The sequence below is a fragment of the Ambystoma mexicanum genome, chromosome 5q (genome assembly GCF_040938575.1).
Source record: "Ambystoma mexicanum isolate Mex_15411 chromosome 5q, UKY_AmexF1_1, whole genome shotgun sequence".
Lineage (NCBI taxonomy): Eukaryota > Metazoa > Chordata > Amphibia > Caudata > Ambystomatidae > Ambystoma > Ambystoma mexicanum.
Genome location: NC_090933.1, coordinates 597359363 through 597382268, shown reverse-complemented (window position 1 = coordinate 597382268; position 22906 = coordinate 597359363). Strand labels below are relative to the sequence as shown.

At 46.8% G+C, this 22906-nt stretch overlaps 1 protein-coding gene across 1 annotated transcript in view; it reads left to right on the top strand.

The window, feature by feature from the left end:
• PLAG1 (PLAG1 zinc finger) overlaps positions 1-22906 on the top strand; it is a 473932-nt gene that overhangs the window by 170512 nt on the left and 280514 nt on the right. The window contains exon 2 of the mRNA XM_069621069.1: positions 10929-11049. The gene's annotated coding sequence lies outside the window, so the exon portion shown is untranslated. The remainder of the gene's footprint in view (positions 1-10928; positions 11050-22906) is intronic.

Here is a 22906-nt window from a genome sequence, read left to right as displayed (position 1 = left end):
GTATTATAAAGCTGCCCAACTTAGGGTATTGGTGCCACACCTACGTGAAGACCCAGACAAATAATGGGTTTATTTGGAGAATCGTCTCCTTCATCCAGCTATGGTTGGGGACTGCCTCTTGGTCCCGAGGTGGAAAGTGCTCTGAATGAGCAGAGAGTACCCCATATTGGGAGTGTTGTGCGATATTTGTAGACGTGCCCCGGGGATGAGGGGTTCACTACCTGGCCTTCTCCTTTGAGCCATCTTTGGGCTCCTCTGATAAGGGATGATGTCCCAGAGCCTGAAAGATGCCAGGCATGGTTTGACGCAGGGCTGGCTAGAGTAGGACAGTTGTGGGTGGATGGACATTTCATCACAATTCAAGACCTTGAATCAGCATTAAACATTGGTTGTCGGTCTTTGTTTTTGTGGTTGAAGGGTGCACTAACAGCAGAGAAGTGGAAGGAATCGGTGCAGAGGGAGCTTACCATGACTGAAAAGATTCTGGACACACAGGGCTATGAAAGGGCTAATCTCGCAGTTGTGCGTCACTAGTGGCAGCGGAGGTGGGTTGTTCTTGGGGGCATCGCACAAGGTGGAAGAGGGATTTGGATAGGGATTTGGAGGATCGCTTGTGGGTAAAGATGTGTAGGAGAGCTTTTAAGACCTCTACGGCTTGTCAATAAAAAATGCATGGAGTGAAATTGTTACATCATTAGCAGTATGACCCGGTGTGGCTCTTTAGAACGCATCCTGTTGGCATGCTTGTGTGGAAAGAGATGATTATTGGCATATGTGGTGGGGATGTCGAAAAGTGCAAATGTTCTAGGCTGAGGTCTTGGGATGGATTAAGGAAGAGGGAGTCGAACGTGTCTGGACCCTATGGTGGTACTATTTAGTTTGGAGCAACAGGAGGAAGAATGGAAAGTACTACCTCTCGTGGCTCATTTTCTACTGGTGGCTGCTAGAGCATGCCTGGTTAGGCATTGAAAGAGGGAGGAAATGCCAGAGATGGGAGAATGGGTTGCTAAGGATATCTACCAAATAGAAGAAATTGCTGCTGCACTTCATGGAGGGAGTTCAGTGTTGGAGGGTGAATGGTCACTATTTTGTGACAAATTCATGGAAGTTGGAGATATTAGGGCCCTGCAGTAAACCATAAAGGCGTCTGTAATGGGAGTCAGCTTGGGAGCCAGTTGCACAGCCCTACCGGCAATGATAGTAGTTTTGGTAGTAAAGGCAACTGCAAAAACAGTGCTGGATCCCTCCGGTTTGAAGACCGGCGTGGAAGTAGTTGTGCTGTGGATGTTGAATACCCTTGGTTGTGTTATTTGTTTTTGAGGGAGGGGCGGGTGGGAGGGGCGGGGGTTTCATGGGATCAGATATGACGCACATGGTTGTATAGCTTTCTTGATGTTGGTATGGAGGTTTGTGCATCTTTCTGTGAAAATCACTAACAATATAAATGTAAAAATAAACTGCAATGTCATTTCCTCTATTGGCTCAAGATAATACTGGATTCTCAGTGAGCTTGCCAAATGACGATGGACAAGACGCCCCTTTTGGAGTTACGAAGAGAGAATTAAGGGCCGCCCACCCTCAGAGAGAAATGCTATGCATCTTATGTGATAACGTCATCGAGGTGCAGTGAGTGGCATGGGCAGAGACCAATGCAGAAGCAAGACAACGACTGGATGTAGGAGAGTTCACAGTCTGAAAGGCAAAGGCAGCTCAAGGCAAGCCTTACATGGAGATACGTCCACGTGGAGGACATGGTTGGCCTAGTGCCTGCAAACTGCAGCCAAAACCAGGGATCGAGGTAGGAGTGTATCCTCTGCTCCCAACTAGAGCCCAGGAGCAGAGAGATTCTGAAACGAGCAGAAAAAAAAGCCTGCTAGTATCCCGACTGGAAAACCTGCAAGCCGTGGGTAATGCCACAGCTATCGAAGAGATGCTGCCTCACTGGAACAAACCCAACAGAAGGTATCAGGGCTATCCAGGGCAGAGGTAGACGGAGAGATGAGAGAATGAAAAGGGAGGAAGGAAGGCTTGCCCTCGGCGCCACAAAGGCCAGAGAGACCCAGAAAGAGAGAAGGAACAAGAGAATTAGAGGGGTTGCAGGAGCCCAAGAATACTGAGGATTGTAATCCACCAAATGGCTCAGACGCTCTCAAGAGATACGCGAGTCGGCGAACAAGAGGAGTTACTTATACCCCAAAGATATAAGTGAAGAGACATTGAGACAGAGAAACCCAAGGGAGTTCAAGAAATCGGAGTATTATAAACCTCCCAATGACTTACAGAAACCCGCTCAAGAAGCTCAAAGAGCCACATACCAAGAGGGGTTACCAATATTGCAGAGAGATAAAGGAGACCTTGACCGAGAGGAACCTAAGGGGGTTAGAGAGTCCAAATAAACCCTTTAAAGACCAAATACCAGGGGAGCACAGACCTCCCAAGACGTGAAGCAAAGGGAGAGAGGTCAGCACAAGTTGTGGAGCGGGATCAGGGAAATATCCCTTCACCTAAGGGAATCAAGACACTGTTTTTTCAGGGACTTGAGACTTTCTTTGAGGAACTTTTGGAAATTTGGGAACTTTGAGAGACTGCCAAGACTTGTTAAAAAGTAGCGAGAATTGTTTTTCTACAGACACTTATTGAATCCAGAACCAGGTCAGCGCCTCGTCCGCTCGGAGAACAGGTGTTGAGTGGACACGTTTAATGGGAGGAAAAACCCTTGTGATGGGACCTACGGTAAGGATACTTCTATGATGAAGAATGTACTAACACATTTCCAGTAGTCTGAGCACCAAAAATATGAACTTTTTCTGTTTGTTTCAAAAAAGTGGGCTTATATATCACCCACACATAATTTCTTATTATTTTTCTCCTATATTCATGCTCATTCTATATTGACCATGTGGACATTATTTTCATTGGTACTGGTCTATCTTTCATACAAATTTTGTTTTCATACCCATTCCATTCTGGGTTAACATATTGTTTCAAAAACATACATAGACATGTAGTGTTGGAACTTAAAAAACAAACTAATACATTGCTAACCTTGATTACCTGTGTTTGAATAACATACTCAATAGTTACACAGTAAACCATTTGCAAAGACACAAACAATTTCAGGAGTTATAATGAACAAAGTGCTTGTCCGATGTCAAAGCGAGCGCTCTACTCGCTCTGCTGTCTGTGCAGAGCCTGCTGACGCAGGTTCGAATCCCGGAAGGGCCAAACTCAGCCTTTCATCCTTCCGAGGTCGATAAATGAGCACCACACAACGTGGGTAATAAGCAGCGCTCAGATACCTGAGGGTTCGTAGCGCTATATAAATGCTTATTATTATTAATAAGTGTACCACAAAGGTGTGTGAAAGCCACAAATTGTAGGAAGTAATATGCTAAGAGCTCTTGATGTTAAATACTGACAATATGGTCTCAGTGTGCATTTATCCCATGCCGTCCTATGGGCCTTTGCTTCAAGGGGTAGATGGATATTGGAGTGGCTCCTGGGATGCCCGAGAGAGATCGGGGAGAAACCACTGAGTGCAGGACACACTGCCTAGTTTTACTTTTATATTTTTCTAAGTACTAGGGCCAGTTTAGCAAATAGCTTTGAGCCCAGGACTTGCTTTGTTTTGACTATTGACGAATACCTTAGTGATAGTTTTGACAGGAAGGAAACTCCCCTTTAGTGATAGGGCTAGAAAGGCGTTTTCTTTTTAATTTTAATAAAGCTTCTTGACAACATATTTGAATATATGCAAAACAAAGGGGGGGTCTGGGAGTCTCTCTACCAGCATGAACACGGCCCATTGACCTGTTCTTGGTTGGATGGCCCCTGGGAGAGTCTCAACCAAGTTTTTAGCTCACTGTCCCTTTCACAGAAGAAAAAATGTCTCCGCGGGCCATCCACCCAAGAACAGGTCAATGGGCAGTGTTTGTGCCGTTAGAGGGACTCTCAGAACCCCTCCTTGTTTAACATATTTAAATATACTAATATTGTAAACTTCAACATGCATGCTGCAACACACCTTTGATCAGTACATCATAGAATGTTTGTGATTGAATGTTGGAGAGAGAGAATGGAATGGACTAAGAGTTGGTCAGAGGGAGAGAGCCTGTAGCTAGAGGATGAACTGCACTACATTCCGCTCTGTCTAACTAATAAAGCAAACTCACTCAATGTACCTGTGAGTGGTCCATCTTTATTTCATTGGTGACTAGCTTCACTGCTGTGCCGAATGCAGTGAGGAATACCGGCAGGTGAAGGAAGGCGCTGACCATGGAGGAGTCTTGGTGCAGTCCTCTTGAGGGAGCATGACGTCATTCCCCGGATTGCCATCTGCTTGGTGGGTGTCTCGCTGATTAGATTTGTTTTCTGTTTTGCAGCCGATTGAGTTGGGAGGAGGCCCGGAGGCACAGATTGTCTGAGAGTTCCCTTGTGACATTGTCTGTTTGGAAGCTGTGCCAGCTGTTGTGAGGACGCGGCTCTGAACTGTTCCATGTCAGGTTTTCCTGGGAACGAGAAACGCCAAGGACGCGGTCAACAACTTTGGGTTGGTTTGCGCCTGAGCAACCCACTGCTACGAGCAGAAGCAGATTGGGAGGTCAGCACTTGCCCGCTTGGAGAACCAATGTTGTAAGTGGACATACCTTTGGACCGAGGACATACAAAGCGGGGAGTACTGGGAAGAAGGGCACAGAGGAGACAAGAGGTTGATGTGCTCTTCATTGCCCACGGACTTCCTCGTCCCAGTGTTGGGTGAAGTGCTCTAAGGGTGCCACTGCTCTTGATTTGTCACTGTCTCCATCGGCTCAGTACTTGGTGTTACTGACATCTGAGGGATTGCGAATATACCTGGCTCTACCCTGTTCCTGCCTGAGGCTGGTGAGCCTGTAGTCTGGTAGAAAGAGTGGAAGGAGGACTTAAGTCCTTGCTAGCTGTGTCTGGTCCAAATTATTCTGTTGAACATAAGGATGCTCTTCTTTATCACTGCTTAGGCCATGGTGGTCAAGAAATACTAAAAAGACTGCCTGATCTTTCCCCTGAAGGATTGAATAGTTTTGAGGCCAGCGTAGCGAAATTGGGTGAATATTTTAAGATGACGGAGAATACGATTTTGGCTCGTTACCAATTTGCCACAAGAGAGCAGTGGAAGGGCAAAAACATTTAGGAATTTATGATGGTACTGAGGGGTCTGCCAATCAAATGCCAGTTCAGTTATTGTCAAAAGGAGAATTTTAGGGACCATTTGATCAAATGTGCTGATAAGGTACAAGAAGAAATGTGGAAGGAGAAGGACCCTAATCTGGATGGAGCTATTGAAATCACAAAGCAGGCGAGCATATTGCGTCATGCATTAATGGGGTAGGTCAAAAAATCTGTTAAAAACAATGGATAGACTGAGGAAACCAATGTAGTCTGCAAGGATAAGAACACTTCCAACAAAGATGTTGGCAGAAAGAGGTCGATTGGAGAATAATAAACAGATACTTGTTGGAGAAGGCAGAGAGAAACTGAGAAGAGGTGGTCCTGGTAGTCAGTTTAAGCGAGAGTGGAATGATGGACGCCAGGTCAACTGTTCAGTCAGAAGATGGTACAGATGCAGCAGCACTCATATTGCAATAGACAAAGAGTATAGAGCCACAAATGTGGAGTGCAGGTTGTGTGGGAGATGAGGTCATTTAGACAAATGCTGCAGGCTGGCTGGTTCTCGTGCTGGTAGTGTGAATGAAAACTTTGTGGATGATGTTGATTCTGAAGTCTATGATGGTTTGCAGATTGTAGAGGTGGTGAATGCAATGAGGGGAGTAAAAATCAAGAAACCAAAATCCATAGTTCAGGTCAATGGTGTAGGAGTTGAAATGCTGTGGCAGACTACACATTAATTAGTAAGGAGACGTGAGAGTTCAAACTCTCTCGGTTTGTGTTTAGAGAAGAGTGAAAGCAAACACATATGGGAACAATCCCATCATGATTTATAGGAGAGATTTAAACAAAATTATTGTTTAAGGGAAGGAACACAGTTGTGTGTTTGTGACCAATGTTAGTGGGAATTTGTTATCATGGACCCGTCGGGCAGAGTTGGGTGTCAAGTTGGATCCCAAAGCGGCAGAACAAGTGTATACGTGAGATGAAAGACATTTTGGAGGTCAAGTTAGTGGAAGATAATCAAGAAGACAAATGTATTCCCAGTGTATTTGAAGAAAAGGTGGGATGCCTCAAGGGATTTATCCATGAGATTGAACTGAAGGGGATGTTCCCACTGTGGCAAAGCCGAGGTCAGCACCTAAGTTTTTCAAAAGGGAGGTTAAAGAGGAATTAGACAGGATAGTCAACGAGGCCGTGATTGAACGCACAGATGCATCAGCATGGGTCTGTTCTTTCGTCGTGAAAAGGAAGATCAATGGAGCCATCATACTCTGTATTGACTTTAGGGAAGTCAACAGAAATATTGTGACCGACAGGTTTCCTCTGCCTAAAATTGATGAGATGATTACAGATCTGGCAGGATCGGAGGTGTACTCGCTTTTAGATCTGAGGTCAGCTCATCAGCAAATTTGTTTGCATCCAGATTCGTATGATATCCTCACGTTCATTGTGCATGTGGGAATGTTCAGATGTGTGAGGATGCGATTTGGCTTTGTTTTGGCCACCAATGTATACCAGGAAGTGATGCACAATATCCTTGGTTGTGTGGACGGCATCACGTTTTATCAAGATGACAATCTCGTGTGGGGTGGTGACAACGATGAACATGCCGCTCAGCTCAGAATTGTGTTGGAGAGGCTAGGTGATGCTGGACTCACTTTAACATTGGAAAATTGCAGATTTGGCAACTCAACAGTTGACTATATGGGTTACAACTTATCGGGTGAAGGGGTACGACCCAAACCCAGCGCAGTTAAGGCTATTGCGGACATGAAGTCTCCCAAGAGTAAAGCAGAAATGGCTTCATTTTTCAGACTTATTGAATATTATGCCAAATGTGTTAAAGGATTGGCTAACAAGTCAATTGCTCTGAAGAAATTGACTAGGAAGGGAGTCAAATTTGAGTGGTCCAAAATATGTGAAGATGAATTTAGTGGTATAAAACATGACGGGCAGGGCTCCTGTACTGAAAGGGTTCAGAGAGGGATTGAGAACTGTGGTTTACACGGATGCATCAGAGTATGGGTTGGGTGAACAAATCATATCATTTGCCTCCAGGATGTTAAAGGAAGTGGAGGGACGTTACTGTCATTTAACAAGAGGAGCTAGCGGTGGTATGGACTGCATTGAAGTTTTGGATATACTTCTATTGGAGGTCGTTTGTGATTGACTCTGATCATAAGCCATTGGTGACGAGCTCCAATAAAAAGGGTCTAGATGGTGTATCAATGAGGATTTCTAAGTGGATAACAAAGCTGCAAGGGTTAGATTTTGTAGTGGTACATGTTACTGGAAGAGGAAATGTAGTTGCCGATGCCCTGTCTAGAAATCATTTAGTGGAGGAGTTGGACATGTCAATTGAAGATGTCAAGGATATATTCTCAGTGAAGGAGTGCCTCCAGGAGAATCACTAGTTGAAGGCGTGTCATGAGGATGAGGTTTATCAGGAAATCAAACAGTTGGTAAAGGATAAATGGAGAATGGATAATAAATCTGTGAGAAGTGAGGTTGGTCGATATAGGAGAGTGAAAAATAAACTGAGTGTTGAGGGAGAACCTGGGTGTAGAGGACACAGGTTGTTGGTCCCACAAGGGGTGAGAGAGATAAAGCTAGTGGTTGATTTTGGACATGGAGGTCATATGGGCATTTGCAGGACAAATAGTAATTCTTTTGGACTTTTGGTGGCCACATTTGGATGATTTCATTGAGATGTGGGTTAAGGAATGTTAAGATTGTTGGAATAGTGACAAAGGTCTGGAGACAAGGGTGGCAACCATAGTTATTCCACAACTCCCTAAGGCACCATGGAGCACAGTTGCCATAGTTGTGCTTGGTCCTTTGAATGTTACTAGATCCAGAGGAAGTTTTATTGTGGTAGTAATGGACCTCTTATCCAAATGGCCATATGTTAATGTTTTTTTGGAGAGAGGGTTTCCAGCACAGTTGGAGAGTGACAACTGTCCCCAATTTCTTTTTGAGAGAGTATCAAGTGTGGCTAAAAAAAGGGATGGTGCATAAGAAGACAGCCTTATATCACATCCAGGAAATGGTTGCGTGATGGATGAGGTTAGGATGTCGGTGATGAGGAATGAAGATTGGCAGAGCGATTTGTTATGGAGAGTATTTCAATACAGAGTGACTCCTTACCCTACCACTGGAATGTTGCTGTTTGAAATCATGGGTCACAAACCCAACACGGTGTTGGCTCCTGGTTGGTTCAGAGCTCACATTGAGTGTGTGTTTACGCTCTGCCGCTTGGCTACGCCCCACCGGTATTTGATATTTTTAAAGAAGGTTTGCTGAATACCTCTTGTCGACTCAAGTGACTGAAGCACTGCGACACCATTTTAGACAGGATTGCAACCCCAAGCTCCTGCTTGGTTGAGAATCCGGTACTAGTAAAAAAAAAAAAATATATGGACGATAGATTGGATAGAGAAAATTGATTAAGACAAATCATATAAGCTTTTCAGATTACTATGAATGTGGAAAACACGTAGAACACCCTGTTCTCTTATCTAATGAAATTATCCAACCACAAAAACCGTACATCTTTTTATTTTTTGAATATAGCTGAAAAAACTCAACTTTTTCAATATAAACAATTTCATTTACAAATTAAAACATTAATTTACATCAAATAAAATTTACATCAAATAAAATGAAGGAGAAAGGCGTTTCGAAGCACTGTAATAGAACAAAGTTAGAAAGATTTGTCCTTGCATATTACTTAAATAAAAAGTACACCTATAGAGGAGTGAATAAAATGTCAATCATAGTCACAAATAATTTCAGTTTATTAAGAAAGATGGTATGGATATCTTAATTTACAGACTACACAGTGCATCGTTAACATTGTCTAATCCCAAATGTATACGACTGAACACGAAATATCCTAGTTGGGTAATTAAATCCGCAATCAGGAAACTGTTCCACACCAAATTAAAGTTCCTACATTCCTAACTCACTATTGAGAAAGGACTCATTTCCAAATTCAAGGCAGATAAAAAAATTATAAGTAGCAATGCGAATACTTATAAATTTAGTGGACAGTATTACCGACCATCGGGCTTCAGGGTGTATTGCACTGAAGTATGGCATATGCTTCCAAAAGGGTTTGAGTCCTAGATCAGTTAGGGCAGGACATTCAGTTATGTGTTTGAGGGTTTCTTTATGTGCGATAACCTCACAATACCTGCAATCATTCTCTTTAGATTCAATCAACTTTCTTCTAGTCAATATATCGCGGGTTGGAAATAGATTAAATCGTAAACGTAAAATAGCCGTTCTCTATTGTGGGGTTGGAGCTTGATTTAGGTAAGGTGCAAGTTCTTTACATTTTTTATGCTCGAAAGCTACGACTTGAAAGTCTTTGTACAAAAGGCACTCGATTCTCGTATCAATCCAATCCAACTTAAATAGTTTGACCTTGGCTCGATTGGATTGGCAAGAAGTGTTTTCAAATTTGTCTGCTCTGGCCAATATTCTGTAAATGTATGAAATCCACATTTTGGCAAATGCATGCTCCGAGGACAACATATAAGCTGATATAGTTGCTAATATGTTGTCAGATCTTATATAGGTCAAGCAACTGCGAAACAGGGCACAAAGCCTCCAATGATATTCGGCATTCAAGGACATCCGACCCAGTTCATGGCGTAACCAAGGACCAGGTACACATTGAGGGAGGTGTAGCACACCTCGCCAAAATGTAGCCTCGAATTTGTGCAAGACTGTAGATTGTACTATGTTTTTGGTTTCTAGGCCATACAATATGGTAGGAAGTACTTTTTGTCACCAATAGATAATGGCAGGCCTAATAGTGAATTTACCAAATGTATACAAAATTATCCTTGTCTGCGAACTCGCTGTCATGATTTTATGCTCTAAGGTCCTGGAATGCGAATTAATTGAAGGCTTACCATCAAATAAAATGCCTAGATAAAGGTACGTAGGTACCACTTCCACTGTCCTTTCATTGATTCTCCATTAAAATTGTGTATAGTTTTTGAGGTTGAAGAGAAACCTTTTGCCAATCATGAAAGTGGTTGGAGTTGCCAGAATCTAAACCTCAATCAACTTACATGTAGATTCTGTGAACACTCGCGGTGTTTTGAAACACTAGAGCATCTGCTATATACGTGTCTTTCTTTAAATGCCAAGAGGCAAATGTTCTTTGGTACTTTTTTCTAACATTCCTTCTACGATGGCCAATATCAACTTGTTGCTTCGTATTCTGGGAGGCTTGACGGTTGCTACTTTGAAGTATGTACAAAGCATTCTAGGGCTTGAGAAATTAAAGTTATCATAAATTTAGCTTTTGTACATTTATAATGAAATGTAATCAATTTACAGTTCTAATTGTAACTATTTGTTTTTCTTTTTTCCCTTTATTTCTTCTTGGACTTTATTTAATGAAGTTCATGTTCTGTTTTTGATACTTGTGAAAGGTTGATATAATGAACCAAATTCCCATGAAAGAACGTGTTCCTTTTGCACTACTGGTTTACTGCCGCATTGGTTATCTTGCTGATCTGTTTACATAGTTACCAACTGCAGGCACAATTCACATTTGAATGATCAGCGTTTCTTTTAAACCACTTACTAGTTTTTATTCATTCACGTACATTTTAACTGTACAAAGAAAGTGCTTTGTATTTTCGAATTATCGCAACCGCAGTCTTTTGTTTTGTGCCTTTTTTTTTTAATTCATGCTCACGCAGCCTGTTATTACCAAAAACCTGTTTTATATTAATTTGTTTTTCTTACATTTTGTTTTTTAGACCATCAAAAATGGGAAACTCCAGATTCTGGTCACCTCCAAGAAGAGTAAGCGGGACTGGTTGATTGCAGAATATGAAGATGTGTATGCGGGTTCAAGAGCGGCTGCTAAATCCATTTTAAGTATGCGCATATTGGCACAGTTTCATGTAATTTTGCATGCCGTAAACCATGTTAAGTGGTAACATCATCCTTGCTGGAACAGTTTTGCACGCACAAATTGAAAGGTGTATTGTAAATAGTGGTCTTCGTTAAGCTGCAATCGTGTTAGCTAAACAATCACGGTTCAGCTGGTCTAGGTGAGCTGACAAATAATGTTAAGAGCAAAAATCGATAATTTGGCCAGATTCTCAAACTACAGCAAGGATGTGCTTTTTAATGGTTTACCCACCCATTGACTGCTCGTGGCCTTGCTAATCCCTATGGCCATTCCCACGCACTTCCTGCTCCTCACCGGCCCAGAGCACATCCTCCTGGGATGCGCTCTGAGCTAACCATCCAGCCGTACCATCAAACTTTGTGCTCAAAGTGCCACCCAGTGTTTTCGCAAAGCAGTCTACTGAGAGTTAGTTAACTGTAAACATGCAACTGGTGTAATGTACATTTCTTAAACAGGCCTGCCTTAAGCCACTCGATTTATAAACACTATGCATGTCCTTTACAGCATTGGCAAAGCCAACAGTTTTGGCTTGTGTAGAAGTATTGGGCATCGTTATATGCCCAGATACTCGTGCCATTTTGCAGATGCTGCCATTGATGGCCAGTTAATAATCTTACGGCTTGAAAAGAGTTTATTTCAAACAGGCCCACCTAGGGCCTGGCTGCAGAGGCTAACAAAGTAGACTGGAAACCCCAACACTCTTTCATATGCACTGTCAACCTGATGCCATCTCCCACCCTCAGTATCGATTGACAGTGAAATGTCATGTCTGGGACTGTGTTTACAGTAATCATCCCCGCAAGGAGACCCCATTTAGAAGGTACCAGTATGTGGGTTGATGGCACCAGAAAGTCTGGTCTCGCCACAGCTTGAAGGGAGACATGCCGCTTTAATCAGGAACCTGAGAGCTCCATCAACCAGATTGACCCTTTGGTCTACAAAAGACCGGAAGATGGGTGGGACATTACATGTTTTCACCCCTTTACCTTTTCTGTTGCAAAGCACTCTGGTTATGACCTCACGCATACATGAGATTTTATTTTTTATTTCTTTTTATTTAATTGCATTTTTAAACCGCTCACACAGCCCGGGGCCATCAAGGTGCTGTTACTTGAATATGTCTTAGTTGCGTATTTATAACCTGCTTAATACCCAGAGAATTCTAAGCGCGGACCCAGGGATTGAACCTGTGTTGCTTCGGTTCATCTTCTCCAAAGGAAGCATGTTGCCCCTGGGCTATCCTCCCGAGATTGTTGGTGGGGACCCAGGATTGGTTCTTTTAGGTAGGCTTAGCCTACACCAATCCCTGTGGGCCAGTTTGGCTTTAAAAGAGGGCTGGCAGATCGTCTGAAGCTTTCATCAAAGGCAGAAGGAAAAACTCTGAATTGGACCCTGGCCGAAGGTAGTCTGCCAAGCAAGATCCCTCCCCTAAACATCTCCCAGGTAACGGAGGGAGATACTGAACGCAGAAGACCCTCCAGAAGCTCGAGCACTGGTACCCAGCCAGCACACAGCATGCACTGCTAGGCTCTGCAGCAAGCTTCCTAGGTGGGAAGTGCCAGAGAGTCTCTGAACCAAACCAAGGACAAGGCAGCTGCCTCCAACACTCCTCAGCTTTGAGCTGTCTGCCTTAAAGGACGACACAAGCCCAGTGAAGAAGCTAGCAGGAGTGCATCGACAAGCATTTATCGACGTCTGTATTAAAGGATATTTTCTAGCCAGTCGAGTGCACTGCTGACGGTTATGCCGCAGTCACTAAAGCTGTCCGAGACACCTCGAACAGTGCTTCAAAACCGCCGACCAGCATTGAGAAAACAGAAAACCATTCCGGACTCCAAGCCGTGTAGGCCAGCCTGCAGCCGTTTATCCATCTTTGCTTGCCGAACTGCCTGCCGCCAGATACCCGCAACTGTCTCCCGTCTTGAACTCTGTTGCAGAAGCTACAAAGCGCCCTGAAGCCGACTCAACCCTTTTGAGCACCAAGAACATCTCCAGCAAAAGGTACATTGTGGTTCTGTCCCCTTGGTCCTAGGCACCTAGTGACATTTTACGACCCATTGCTCCCTTTGTTAAAACCAAGTATCCTTGAACTATTGTGATTAATTACTATACTGACTACCCTCTTGATAGTATCCAGAGTGCATCCCTTTTCCTTCTTTGAAACTTTCCTCTGCATTCTTTTACACAGTGGGTCGCATTTTGTATTGTTCTAGAACTGTCTGTTGTGATAATAAAGTATTTGTATAAAACCTTGACTGGACAGTCCCTTTTATCATTGGGTAATTGTATGTTCGCTGTGTTGCAACTAGCCCAACGACCCACAACCTTTCGGAGATAAGCCTGATGTTCCGTCCATGCTACCAAAATTGGACAAGTTGGTTTATAATTTGCTTGTTTTTTCAATCTGTTCAGATCCCTTCTGTTGTACTAGAGGATGCAAGTGGGACTGCAGTGGTTCATACCACTGCTGTTACACATGATGGGGTGGTGACCCCTGTCATGCAATGCACCTCCCCCTCCACCTGTTTCAGATATGTGCAGCGGTATGTCTTTTTTTTCTGCGCATTTTGAAGCATCCCGTTCTTTAATACAAATCTGCTTTAAAACGGCACTTGAATGTGTGCATCAAAGGAAAGGACATTTTTTTGGGGCGCAAGTGATGAGATGCACGGTTTATGGTCATAATACTGAATTTCGAAATCTCGAGAAAAAAAAATGTTGAAAAAAAAAGGCCGAAAAAAATTTTTTTTGACGTTATTTTTTCGAAATGGGGGGTTCCCCCAATCCCCCTTTTTTAAATTGTACCCCTTTTTTTTACTTACCTGACCCCAAAAACACATAAATAAATAAATAATTCGTTTTTTTTATTTTTATTTTTATTTATTTTTTTTTTCCCGAGATTTTTGTAATTCGATATTATTTTTTTGGCCTTTTGACTGACCACCAAGTCGCACATGTGCATCTCAGCATTTGCGACAAACGTTTTTTAAATTGATCCCACTGTTTTTGTTGCGTAGTCGACATCAATACATAAACTATGGAACCGTGTGTTCATTTATGTAAGATTGAAGGGGTTTGTTTTAAATTCGAATGTTCATTTTGGTGATGGACTGCTAGATTTATAAATAGTGTGTACCATGGGGTTTGAATAAGCTGTGTAGACAACTGTCATGATGAAAGAGGTTTTGTGCACATAATGTACATTTGTTCAATGACTTCCAAGAGTATGGAGTTTTTTTTAGACTATTCAAGACTTGAACAGATTTAAGTTGTCCACTATACCAATTTAGGCGTGAACAAATATTCATGTACTCTACAGTTATCCGAGCTTTCATAACCACTTTGGGAGAACTGCTATCAACTTGTTCCAGGGAAGAACGTTTTTAATATGCTGTTAGTTTGAAGCAGAGCCCGTGCCCTAAATGAACGTTCCTGATATATTCACCACCTAGCATGCACCCACGTCTCAGTTCCTTGTTGTCTTCAGATTGCAGAGAATTGTAACCTGCATTGAAGTCTTGATACTGATTTTCCACGTGCTTTGCTCAGACATCTTCTATATCCTTAAATGTAACCAATATTTACTCCATGTAGACATCAATATAATATACTTGTTCTTATAGATGCCCCTTCCAAGACCGCTTGAAAATCCATGTGTCCCCAGAACCCAGTTCAAATATATGCATTGTCTTTAGCCGACAATTTTTTGGACATTCAAAGGGCCACATCGATTGTATTGAAAACTGACATCCAGTCAAATTCGACTGTTGTGTATTGGAGTTGCTCCGAGGTCCCAAAGAATTCAGTAGGAGCTTAGTAACTTTGACACAGGCTGCCAAAGAGTAAGCAGGAGTTAGACAGACCTTGTATTGGGCATGGCATTGCTGTTTGCAAGGGGTTTTTGTGCTTGTTCCTATAGCCTACACTGAGCTACTGTCCGTGATCAGAATGACTTGGCAGAAAAACTCTCAGCCTACATTATTGATTGACTTGTTGACACCCTATCGGGTCACTGTGGAGGATTCTACTAACTGAAGTCGAGGTCACTCTGGGGATTTTCAGACACTGGCAACATTCTCTACAAAGGTGTATCTAATGCAGGCAAATTGTGTAACTGGCGTCAGTGTGCCCTTTGTGCACCCTGGTCTCTTTCTAGGGTCTTGCACTAACCCTTTCGGTAGCTGAGGTTAGACAGGCCCAGTTCATGTCGTCTTGGTGACTGCCTATCTCTCTGTTAGGTTACCTAAGCCACAATAGAGAATGGTTCTGAGAACTGAAACGCACTAGTACTGAGGGATTATACTGCATCCAATCAGGTTACTCTGAATGCAGACAATTACCTCGTGTGTGCTGCTGCATTTGCAAGGCCCCCAGAGGTTCGGTATACATCTAACTTATTATTCAATTTCCTCCTACGTCCCGTCCCCTTTCCTCCATACTTATGGTATAGCTCTCCGTCCTGTGGGACGGGACCGGAGCACTTTTGTAAAAAGCATCCACATTTTTGTTCAAAAATGTGTCCGTCCCTCTCTTTCCTGCGCGGGGCCCGGCACGCGGCCGTATCCCCGGCCACCTTGGCTCCGCCCCACGCATCGCCCATCAGTCCTTTTCTCGGCACGATCGGGGCCGGAAGCACTTGCATCCTCGGAAGATTTTCTTCCCTTTTTCCCTCTCTGGCTCTCGCTAGCGTTCGTTTACTAGTCTGTCTTTTAAACTAGATTTTCCAGACTGTTCATCGTGTCACTGTCGCTTCGCGAGGGCGGATCCCCATCCTCTTTGTTTAGAGTGTTTGGGTCTGGAACACCGTTGGGACTCCTGTTTTTACTGTGACTCCCTTTCGGTCGGGCACTTCAACGTCGGTTGGAGCGGTGGGAGGTGGTGTTCGGACGGACTCCTCCTTTGCATTTTCAGGCGTTCATCGACGAGAAGAAAAAACGCCCAGTAAGTTCTTTAATTTTCAGAGCACCCAGGCCGGGGGATACCTTCCCGGGTCCTCTCGAGCCGGGAGGGGCGTTGATCGCTCTGTTACCGGGGTTCGCCCTGAGGTGCCTGTCGGGCCTAATAATTCTACCAGAGTTTTCTCCGAGGGTCTCCGTAAGGGGCCTGTGAACACCGGAGTACGCTCCGAGGCCCCTCCTGTGGGGGCTGTTTGTAGACCCAATTCTACTGAGTCGTGGGGTACCGGAGCTTGCTCTGAGGTCGCTCCTTCAGCTTCCCTCAAAAACAAAACCGGGGTACGCCCCGAGGTCTTGGCTGGGCTTGAGGTTACCGAACGGATGTTCGAGGCCCGTGCTGATAAGGCTTCTACCGGGCCTAGGTCCAAGGTCCCTCGTACAGAGGCTAAGGAAACCAACAGTTCTGAGGGGCTGGGCAAGGCCCCGTCGGTGACAGCGCACCGTTCCCGCTCTTGTGGTGACACCAGATCTGTTGAGGGGGCAAAGAAGAAAGTTTCTTCTTTTACCGGCAGTGCCCAGGCTCTTCCTTCGAAGGCTCAGTTGGCGGTTGGTATGTCGCAGAAACATTCCAGGCCTCATAGTACCGGCTCTGCCGAGGTTCCTTACGTTAAGGCTAAAATTAAGACCCCTGATCCATCGACGGGGACCCCTGCCTCACTTCCCCACATGCCGCAGTTCCCCTCAGATTAGGACAAAATGGCGGCCGTTCCCGCCACGACCACGGCGGCCATTTTAGGTACTACCCCTACAACTACGCCATCGGCCCCTGGTGTAGGGTTCGGTCCTTCGGGTGAACCCAAGGTCCCTTGTGCGCATCCTTACCGGCCGGTTTATGATTGGAACGCCCGGATGCCTCTTCCGCACAATGTTTCGTTGCCCGCGGGGGCGGCTCCCTTGATTTATGTGGATACGTCGGCAGAGGGGCCAGTGTGGCACCCTTCCCCGTTACGTCCCTGGATTTGTCCACCTCATGAGATGCCTCATCAGGTTCCGAAACAATCTCCTGAGGACGCTTTTTTCTGTAAATTTCAAGCGCTTATGTGCACCGACCCCATGAGGGAATATTCCAAAGGGCTTTTCAAAGAGATATGTCCACCCGCGTCTCCGGCTCCGCCCGTCCCGACGGTGGTTCCGCTGGCTACTCCCTTGCCCGTGGTGCCTCCCCCTGCGCTTCTGCCTGTGCCACCATTGTCCCCAGTGGACAAGGCAATGCCTGACATGGTTCAGCAGGATCCTGACCTGTCAGATGACCCTCAAGGCGATCAGGACAACGAGGACCTGCCCCGCTCTACCAGAGCTTTCCATGACCGGGTACTGGACATGATGAGCTTCTTAGATGTTCCGGTGCCCGAGGCACCTGCTCCGCAGGAGGGCGTGCTTTCTGGGGCCTTCACCTTGTCTCCTTTGGAGCATACCAGTCTGTTCTTGCAGAAGGACGTTCTGGCAGAGGTCCGAAGAGTTTGGGAAAAGCCACACTCAGGACTTTATGTCAATAGAAAGATTGACGCAGGTACAGGCTACATTCCTCGGAAGAAGTGGCCTTGTCATCTTGTCCGCCTCCCTCCTCCACAGTGGTGGCTGTGACCACGTTGCAATCCATACCTGCAGCAGCCTCCTCCGCGACGGCTACTCAGGTCTTGGGAAAGGAGGACAAGCTACTGGACTTCCTAGGGAGGAAAATCTTTGCCAATTCGGCCTTGCAGCTCAGGCAGGCCAATGAAGAATTGATTTTGGCGGCAGCTAACATGCGGATGTGGAGAGGACGCATTGCGTCTCATTGGGAGGCGTGGCAAGCCATCACAGAAGACAGATGGGTCTTGTCGGTCGCTGGAGCGGGCTTCCGCTTACCTTTACCCCCTACCGACCCCGCAACCCTCCTTTTCAGCTGTCGGGCTCACCCTCCCTCAAGGCCGAGGTTCAGAAACTGCTGCTCCTCAGAGCTGAGATTCGCTCCTCGTTGCAGGCGGGCGACTGGCTCAGAGTGGTGGATCTTCAGGATGCGTACATGCATATCCTGATTTAGAACCCACACAGGAGATACCTCCGTTTCTCTTTGGGAGAGGAGCACTTCCAGTTTCGGTGCTTCCTTTTGGCCTCAGTTCGGCGCCGCGTGTCTTCACGAAGATGATGTCGGTGATTGCGGCCTAACTTCGTCTCCAGGGTATCCATGAGTATCGTATTTGGACGGCTGGCTCTTATGCCGGGGTGCGCCCCGAGGCCTTGGTGGGGCTTGGTGCTACCGAACAGATGTTCGAGGCCCGCGCGAGTAAGGCTGTTACCGGACCTGGGTCCGAGGTCCCTCGTACAGAGGCTAAAGCTACCAAAATTTCTGAGGGTCTGGCAAGGCCTTATCGGTGAAGGTTGTTTCTCACCGTTCCTGCTCTTGGGGCGACACCAGATCTGTTGAGGGGGCAAAGAAGGGAAATTCTTCTTTTTACCGGCAGCGCCGAGGTCCTTCCTGAGAAGGCTAATTTGGCGGTTGGTATGTCGCAGAAACATTCCAGGCCTCATAGTACCGGCTCTGCCGAGGTTCCTTATGTTAAGGCTAAAGTTAAGACCCCTGATCCATCAACTGGGACCCCTGCCTCACTTCCTCACTTCCTCGCGTGCCGCAGTTCCCCTCAGGTGATGACAAAATGGCACCCGTTCCCGCCACGACCGCGGTGGCCATTTTGAACGCTACCCCTAAAGCTGCGCCATCGGCCTCAGGTGTAGGGCTGGTTTCTCGGCCTTGTGCGCATCCTTATCGGTCAGTTTATGACCGGAATGCTCGGATACCCCTTCCGCACCATTTTTGTTGCCTGCGGGGTGGGCACCTTTGGTTCATCTGTCCATCCAGATATAGGAGTGGGCCATGCTTCATGGCGTCTGGCTGCTTGCGGTGCACATCCCGGGTCAGCTGAATGTCACAGCGGATGCCCTCAGCCGGCAGACAGTGGTCAGCTATGAGTGGGAGTTGAAGGCGGAGATCCTCTCATGGATTTTCTTGCCTTGGGGCACACCGGATGTGGACCTCTTCGCTACGTTGGTGAACAAGAAGCTTCCTCGGTATGCCTCCAGAGGGGGGCTGAGAGCCTCCTCTCTGGGTAATGTTCTCGAAATTCCATGGCAGCACAACATGAGAGCTTACGCCTTCCCGCCTCTTCCTCTGGTTCATCGAGCAATTTGGAAGTTGAAGAGCTCTGTCAACTGTTCTCTTCTACTGATAGCTCTGTGGTGGCCGGCCAGGTTTTTGGTTCTCAGAGCTTCAACACCTGTTGTTGTGTCCGCCGATCAGGTTACCATTAACTCCCGATCTTCTTCACCAAGGGGAACAGCAGATGTGGCAGCCCTCACCACAATCGCTCAACTTGGCGGCATGGTGCCCGAGTTCACGGCTCTAGAGCTTTTGGGTTTGTCTGCGGATAACATGCGCATTATCTAAGCATCCAGGAAACCCTCGACCAGATCTCAATACAAGAGTAAATGGCTCCGGTTCTGTCATTGGTGTTTGGAGAAAGAATTGGACCCGAGGGTGGCGACTATTGACACGGTGCTGTCCTTTGTCTCCTCCCTAGCAGAGTCAAGGGTTCATGTCTTGTCCTGCAGGACTTATCTTTCGGCGATTTCCGCCTACCACTCTACAGACCAGTGTTCTTATTCGTTAACTAACCTGGTGGTGAAGAGACATTTTGCTGGTTTGACACGCATCTACCCTCCGGTTCGTAGTCGGCACCCGCCCTGGGACCTAAACGTAGTCCTGACGGCGCTGTGCCATAAACCTTTTGAGCCAATGGCTACGGTCGACCTCAAGTGCGTGTCCTGGAAAGTGTCCTTTCCGGTCGCTGTTACGTCAGCGAGGAGAGTGAGTGAGCTCCAGGCATTGTCGGTGAAGCATCCTTTCTTGGTCTTTCACAAGGACAAGGTAGTCCTTCGGACGAATCCAGCTTTCCTACCAAAGGTAGTGACCGAATTCCATCTGAATCAGTCGATTTCCCTTCTGGTCTTCTTTCCGAACCCTGCCTCGGAGGCGAAAGGGTTTCTACACTGCCTGGATGTCCGAAGAGCTCTTAAGTTCTACCTGGACAGGACTGCCGAGCTTGGGAGCTCTTCCCAACTGTTTGTGACCTTCGGTAAACCCCAGGGCAGGCCGGCGTCTAAGCAATCCATTTCCAGATGGATTGCTGCCTGTATCGCGGAATCTTTCACCGTCCAAAAGCTGAAACCTCCTAATGTACATCAGGTGCGAGGCAAGGCAGCTGCGGATGCTTTTCAGAAGTATGTTCCCTGGGAGTCCATCGCTAGAGCGGCTACCTGGGCCTCCCCATCTGCTTTCTGTAAGCATTACTGCCTCGATATGAGCTCTAGGGCTGACGCTCAGTTCGGCCAGGCTGTGCTGAAGAACCTGTTTCAGTAAGGGGTATTTCCATCCACCCATAGTTCCTGTAAGGAGTGCTTGGGAATCTCCCATAAGTATGGAGGAAAGGGGACGGGACGTAGGAGTATAACCAGGTTACTCACCGTAGTGACCACCTTACTCCTAGTCCATAGCACCCTTTCCTCCATACGTCCGCCTGCCGTCCCCTCTAATAAGGTTCCTCTGTTATTGCTAATGGATCTTGGACCCTGCGATAGAAAAGGACTGATTGGCGATGCGCGGGGCGGAGCCAAGGTGGGCGGGGTTACGGCCACGTGCCGGGCCCCGCGCAGGAAAGAGGAGGGACACATTTTTGAAAAAAATGTGGATGCTTTTTACAAAAGTGCTCCGGTCCCGTCCCACAGGACGGAGAGATGTCCCTTAAGTATGAAGGAAAGGGGACTATGGATTAGGAGTAAGGTGGTGACTACGGTGAGTAACCTGGTAATTCCCAAGCCTGTGGTGCCGCATATCCAACAGTGCCTTACTCCCACGGGTTTGCTAAAAGCCAGCACATCTAGTGCCATGCAAGAGGTGACTCTTTTTCTCTAAAGAACCTCCTCAGTCCTGTGACAGCTATAATTTACTGTTTTTCTGTGTGAGTAAAATGTTAACATTTTGGAGGGGGCGTTGTTGCACAACAAGATGGCAGCAGCCTGAGAGGAGAGAGCTCAAGCCGGGACTAACCCATCCTTTCATTTATCCTCGTCTTCCTGCAATCCTAGCTCAATCGACTGCGTGATCCACCGACCACCTGCACCAGAGCTACCAAATATCCGAAACCCAGAGCTCACGGGGTGCGATATTGGCTGACCTGGGACAAGGGCCTGCCGCGCAGCCTATGGGAAGCAGGGACATCTGGGTTGCCAAGGTTTCCTGCCTGTGTTGCAGAGATCCCTGAGGGGCCGACTGTGGGGCAGCATAAAACATCTCACCATTGAGCGGCAGCTGCCCCCGCCTCCCTCGTCGTCACTTATTAGGGCCGGCATTGCTAGTTTTTGACACCCCTCCTCCCCCAGAGCCCTGATGCTGCAGGGAGCACAACAGAGGAGCGGCTGGGGTGGTGCCGCAGAGTGGTTGGTGACCTCTCCACCTACGCCTTCAATCCTGATGTGCGGAGATGGTGAAGGGCAGCTCCCCTGGCGGCCGCCAGGGCAAAGTGATTTTCTACCCCCTCTCTCTGCCAGAATTGCCCGACTGATCCTGTGAACGACTTTGGGGGGAGGCCTGCACCTCCTTTGGCCTGCTCACTAAGAGGCCTGGTCAGGTCTGTGGAAGAGGAGGACCGGTGGTGCTTGGTCCCGCTATTACAGGCATAATAAAGATGGAATCCTAGTGCAACAGCTGTCGGTGAGTGCGAACTGCTAATGGCAGTGCTGGGTTGACCACGTCTTGAAATACTATAGCCTACTTAAAAAGGCCTGTGATGTCCTGCAGCATGGGGGGGGGGCACAGTAAACCCCAAGAAACGGGTTAAGCTGGACCGATTCGCTCAACCTGCTTATAATGTTGAAAAGGCGCCTCAGATTCAAGGAGGTGGAGGGTCCCGGGATGAATCCCGCCTGGTCAGGGTGAATGATATGTGGCATGTAAGGTGCAAGTCGTAAGGCAAGTAATTTAGCATAGATCTTGACGTCACAATTGATAAGTGAGAGTGGACGTAGGAGCTGCATTGAGTGGGGGGTTTGCCAGGTTTTAGTAGGACGGTTATGATGGCTTCACGGAGCGAGGGGGGGGAAACTGACCCACTTCCACCAACTCCTCCCAGAGGGCAACTAAGCGAGAGAGTAGGAGTGATTTGAAGTGTTTGTAGAACTCGACAGGGATGCCGTCTGATCCTGGTGATTTGCCTGAAGAGAGGGTGTCTATAGCCTCTGAGAACTCCTCAGGGGTGAATGGATTCTCGAGGGATCCGATGGTGTCGGGAGGGGAAAGGATCGAGAGGGGGATCTTATCTCGGTAGGCATCAATTTCTGATGCAGTGGCGCTGTCCGCGTGGGCATATAGGGATTCATAGAAGGAGAGGAATTCGGAATTGATATCCTGGGGTGAAGTGGCCAGGGTCCCGTCAGGTCTCTCAATTCCGGGGATGGGTGGGGCGCCAAACTCTCGGTGGAGGAGTCTAGCCAGGTGACGGCTTGGGCGCTCACCCTTGCCGTATTTCCATCGAGTCCCGGACTGTCCAAAAACCTCAGTTCACGGTCCGCAAGCGCATGGAAGGTATCCAACTCCGTGCCGATTAACGCAAGGATTTCAGGGGTTTGATGTAGCGTGCATTGGGCTTCCAACGCGGACAGCGCAGCCTCGCTTTGGGCAATTTCCCTTCGAATAGTTTTGAGGATACCGTTTTCCTTGGAAAGGGCAATGCCTCTGATATAGGCTTTGAAAGACTCCCAGAGGATAGCCTGCAAAGACACTGAGTTGGTATTAATCTCGAAGAACTACTCTGTTGCCGACTCCATCTCAGAG